This window comes from Capra hircus, chromosome 2 (assembly GCF_001704415.2).
Source record: "Capra hircus breed San Clemente chromosome 2, ASM170441v1, whole genome shotgun sequence".
Classification (NCBI taxonomy): domain Eukaryota; kingdom Metazoa; phylum Chordata; class Mammalia; order Artiodactyla; family Bovidae; genus Capra; species Capra hircus.
In genome coordinates, this window is record NC_030809.1 from 116,099,756 (window position 1) to 116,105,755 (window position 6,000).

A 6,000-nucleotide genomic window follows, 5' to 3' on the forward strand; every position below is an offset into this window, starting at 1 on the left:
GCAAACTATTACATTCCTTGGGTTTTTCTGTTGTTGATGTTCTTATTTTTTTCTTGGACTGTTTTAGTCAGTAAACACACATAGTAACATGAAGTTATAATTAATTCACAGGAAGCTTTTTTTTTTTTTTTAAAGTGTGCACTTAAAGCACATAAGTCTCTGGAAAGATGTGTTCCTAGCTGTGTGCCGTACCTTTTTGGTACCGCCTCACTCAGATTCCCTAAGTGTGGACTTCCTAGCTCACAACCCCGAAGTGCCCCCAGGCCACAGTCAAGCTCATCAGTATCTTGTTCTCTCAAAATTAAATGCAAAAGAGATTAAAACAAGAAACAAAAAAGGGAACTAGGAGCCAGGCAGTAGTTGGAAAAAAACATCTGGGCTTCTCGGAGACCTGAGTTTATTAAGATGCTCATGAAAACTTATGAAGAAAGACATTCGAAAGCTCATGGGCTTCCCAGGTGGCGCTAGTGGTAAAGAACCTGCTTGCCAACGCAGGAGACATAAGAGACTCGGGTTCGATCCCTGAGTCAGGAAGGTCCCCTAGAGAAGAAAACGGCAACCCGCTCTAGTATTCTTGCCTGGAGAATCCCATGGACAGAGGAGAGTTCACATCCAGGAGGACTGTGATGGAACAGGAGAAACATTTAGAATCAGAGGACTTGGGTTTCAGGTTCCTGTTCTGCCACCTCATAGCAGTTGAGTTTCAGCAAATCACTTTATCCCTGAGTCTCAGTTTCCTCATCTGTAAAATAGGGACACTGATTCTATGTCACAGTCTTTGTGAAGGTATGATACATGAAGAGCATTTAGTACTTTATAAACTATAAAGTGATGTGAAAAGATTTTCACAACAATAAATATTTTGTTATAAAAGTAATACATGTTTGTTGCAGAAAACTTGACAATTATGAGTTGTAATGTACTGACAACATGACTGAGGGATTTGGGGGATCAAACACAGATCCTAGTAAGTCTGAAGCATCAGTCCTAACATTATTGGGGTTTACCTCCCTGTGTGTTCAGAAACTCTGCTTGGGAGCTCTGGGTGGTTGCACACTGCCCAGAATGCCTAAATGGTTAAGGTCATTTAAAGAGTTTCCATCAAAAGTTTTCTCAGAAGTAACCAACCAGCAAAACTGCAGGTGCTCAGAGAAACTGTCACGTGTCCCAAGACTCATGGGATGGGAATCGGGGGCCAGAACTCTAGTCCTGATCCTCTGTCACCTCTTCGCTTTCCTGGGCCTCAGTTTTCTCATTTGCAGAATGAGCCATGGGAAGAAATACTCTTGGCAGTATATACCCAGGTATGGTTTTTGTGAGTCTTTCTCAGTCTGTGGTTTGGGTGGACTCTCCAAGCACAAAGAGGGATCCACTGGGTGAGTCAGACCTGCTCGATGTCAGTTCAGGGCACTGCCCACACTATTTCTGGGTGTCACCCCTAAGATGGGGGCAGGGGACCCAGTCAACAGCAATTATGAGGGGCGTGAGTATTGTTCGGTTTAAAAATGTTTCCATTTCCCTCTTGCTTTCTTTGAGTGAATGAATAAAGCCTCAAATATGGCTAGAAAGTCAGCAATCTGTATTGGCTATAGATTTTTTCCCCCAGAAGTAAGTAGTTAGATCAAATAGAAAAGATGGGACTAAACAAGGGGGAAAAGGCAGAGAAGCAGCTGTCAAGAAGTACCAGAATTCTTCTTGTCGCTAAAGGGAACAATAATATAGTGCAGAGCATTTCAATACTGCCCCAGACAGTGGATTTCAGTCTAGATGGAGCCCTCGGAGTGTTCTGGAATGAAAAGTTCTTAAACGTGTTTAAATGCCAACATACAGATTTAATGTTAGGGTTCTTTGACCTGAAATCACCACCAGGCTTTACCCTGATTAAAGCAGTTTTTATGGGGGATTTGGACTTTGCTAGCATTTGCCTATTCAAGACAATTTACTGAAAAGTTGGCTCAGATCTTATAAGAACACAGTAAAGAATAGAACCTTTTTTATTCTTTTTAACTTGTCTTCAAGAATATCTGCTGTCAGAATATTGTGTTCAACATTAAAATGTAGTCTCTTAATAAAATGGTTTTGCTTTCACTTTGGTGTGATGATGGTATGCATTAAGCTCTGGAAGACCTGAGGGCCAAAAAACAAGTGATACTTTAAAATGAATTTTTAAAAGCATTAGAAAATTTAAAAGTAGGTTTCTTTAGAACGTAATGAAATGTAAGTTGAGAAAGTAACTTGCCAAAGTGACGCTGGTCTTGTAATATTACTGGAAAAGTCTTTCTGACTGAACCAGTAATACCCTACATTAAAAAAAGGAGGGGAGGGAGGCTGAGGTACTCATATTAAATTCCATGCAAATATTCTGGTTATTTAGTAGTAATTTATCGTATATCGAAGTTTTACTGGAAATTTTCTGCTCTTAGTTCTTAAAACGTTTTATAGTCTCATTTAGCACTTTTACTCCTAATAATCAATATTGATTTTACTTTATTCATTTTGGATTTTAAAATTTTTACCTAGAATTCAAATCTTCACTGTTTTTAAAGTAACATAGCTCATTAAAAAAAATCAGACTTACTGGGAGACATTCATTGCAATCTGGAAAACTATGAATTTCCCCTTACTTAAGGTGGGTTCTTTATCATAAAAGAAATGACAGTTCTGGGGAATATGGATTTGGAATCATTGACAAAATATTAAACAAGAACATGTGCAGCATTTTCCAATATCTTTTCAAAATTAGGTGGCTGTGGTTATTTTGCCTCATATTGTGGATTCTGGTTTCAGCCTGGCTATTTATCTCTGTGTTTTGGTAGCTTGTTGTGTCCAGGAGTCACTTCTACTGCTCACAAGTTAAATTAACTTTGTAGGGCACAATGCCAGCTGGAGACCACCGAGGTAGGCCTGATGTACTATGAGAAGTCCTCAGGAGACAGCGGACACTAGGGACGATTCCTACTCCCTCCCTGTGTTGTGACAGGAAACTGGAATTATTCATTTTTTTTACATCAATAGACTTCCCCCTCATATTCCAAGCTTTCTCTGATAACATGCCGCACGTAACATCTGGAACACAAACACCTCTCCAAAACCCTTCAATTAAATCCTGCAAATTGTTTTCTTTAAATGTTTCCTGTGATCTTTTATGTGGCGTTCAATTTCATCTTCTTTTGAAATGTAAAAGATGACTTTCGGGGTTGTGGTTAGCATTCAGTGACACTAGCAGAAAATTAAAAGTGTTTCTGAGTCTGCCTTTACCAGTCCCACGTTCGCAAACACTGGAGCTACCTGGGGTTGGCCGGGGAATGTCTGCTGCCACATTAGTGATGTGATAATGGCTTCACATATCACCTGGACATTAATAGAGTGAAACCACTTACTGCTTCTGAAAGCAGCTTTGTTCTCAGCTGGTGTCCTGGAGGCACTGTATGAGTACAATGGACTTTCTCTCATGGAGGTGAAAATCAGAAATTACCTAAAGTCATCTTTATTGCCCGGGTGTATTGAGGTGTGTGTGTGTGTCTGTGTGTTGTTCGTCTTTGTTTAACGGGTCCACTGATATTTGATGGAAATGACCAAAATTCAGCTAGCTGTATAAAGTATATCCGAGTCTCCAATCTGCTCTGCTCTATGACATGCAAAACTTCTAATGACTGGGGACCTCTAACCCAGCTGCAATAGCCCATCAAAGGTGCAACTTTATTCTCTCATAACAGCCTTGTAATGTGATCAGCAGACATATCTGCAAACTTTTCCCTGAGCTGTGCAGATGTGGTCGTAAAAGAGGCGCGTATGCCGTCGTGTATTTCCTGCTTTCCTCCGAAAATGAATTTGGTTGCTGATTATGGCAGTGTGGTTGCTTGCTGTATAAAATTTCCTACAGGTGCGCACTCTCTTAAAAGAAAGCCCAAGCTATGAAAATCAGGAACTAAGAATGAGAATGATTCAGAGCTATTAATAATCTTATAAGACTCCCTTTTCTTTGTAAAGGTATTTGCCAAAGAAGTCAATATACAAAAGGATTCTCCAGTGCATTTACAATATTCTTCAGTTAATCAAATGTAGATGTTTAGGTATTTTTCAGATAGGCCCCTGTCATATAAACTATAACATGAACATTATTAAATAATTAGCTTCATGAGTTTTTGGTTGGGAAAATTATAAACCATGAATTGACTTGCTGTATATGTTTATTTTAAAATTGAGCATATATATTTTACCTGAAAAAAACAATCAGGCCTTAAATTATTGTTCCTCAAAATAAAATGTATGGCTTCTAAAACTTAGTTTTGAGGTTTTAACCTATTTCTGCTCTGAGGAATACGGGCTTGTGAAACAGCATACATTCTTCATATCACATTCAGAGTCTAATCTGGTTTTTCTAGCAATCACGTGGACAGGTGTAAACAGATAAATAGTCACCGCGCACCATTGACTGCATGGCTCATTTTTCATCTTTTGAAATAAAAGCCCAAGAGCATTTTTGTCAGAATAAATTGAAGATAAAAAAGTTCTCTTTTGAAGTGGATACTTTGAACATGGCAGATTTGTAAGGAATTTTCTTTTGCCTGCGACTCCTTTTAAGATTTAGTTCTACAAATTAGAATGTTATTTATTATACACAGTGTTTATCTGACCCTAGATTAAGGAACTGCGTTTGAGCCAGAGTCGAAGTTGTTTTAGTTTTTGTAATTTCAGATATATTATCTGGTTTAACACTAAATTTAAACATTTTAAATTAGCTGACTTTTCCCTTAATCAGCCACAGTTACATTCCTATGTAAAAGCTGAAAATATAAACACTCACATTTTCCTCTAAAGGACTCTAATCACATTATGATCTGAAATAATATCTCCTTAATGGTTCTTCAAACAACACGGTCTGTGTTTTCTTTCTCCATGCAGACTTTTCACAAATAACACTGTCTACAGCAAGATAAACAGCACTTTAACGTGCTTTGCAACATGGAAAAAGGCAAGTTAGAAAAAGCAAATGAACCAAATATCTGTACTTGCAATAAGTTTATAGACCACTTTAACGCAGAATTCACAATAGCTATGTACATTGTTCTTTGAAGAATTTTAATATGTTTTTTTCATACAAGGCCATCCATCAGGTAACCAAAGAAGGCAAATTACCTACAGGGGAGATTCTGAAAAAGTCCAGAAATACTGAGTGATGTATGGTGACAGTGTGAGAATAAAATACTCAGTGAATTATAACAATACTGACTACTAGTAAAGAGACATGGTTGCCAAAATTAGGATCATATTAAAAATGGGCCTTCTTATTTAAGGTATAAAAAAATACCCTATCAATTCTGATCCACCTTCCATATTTAGAACAAAATAAAACAGTGTTTGTTTAAAACAAAATAAAACAAGTCTTCCAGCAAATCCCTCAAGACATTTCAAATCCTACATCAGATACGCCAGAATTAAAGAGCATTACATGGACTTCTCGGCACAACTATAGAATCATTACCCATCGAGTTATAAGGAATGGCTTCCCTTCGAGTTCAGAGTTTGTTTTTTCCCCACAGTCAGTGTTTAACCCACCAAACAGCTGAGGAGGGCCAGCTGTGTCAGTTTTGCCTTTCCAAGGAAATTCTGTTTAGAGAACAACACTGCAGCATGATATCCTGCATTGCTCTCCAATACAAGTTTCTTTGCCAAAATTCAATTTTGTGCTATATTCATTTCTTTTTAAAAAAATATTTATTTATTTGGCTATGCCAGGTCCTGTTTATAGCATCTGGGAGCTTTAGTTGCAGCATGCAAACTCTCAGTTACAGCACATGGGGTCTAGTTCCCTGACCAGGGATTGAACCTCAGCCCTCTGCATTAGGAGTGTGGAGTTGTAGCCACTGAACCACCAGGGAAGTGCCTATTTGTTCATTTCTTGAAGGACCCCTGGAGTTCATAAATAAATAAATAGAAAAATCTTTATACGTGCTCCATGCCATGGACCCGTGGGCATAAATAACATGATGTGAATTC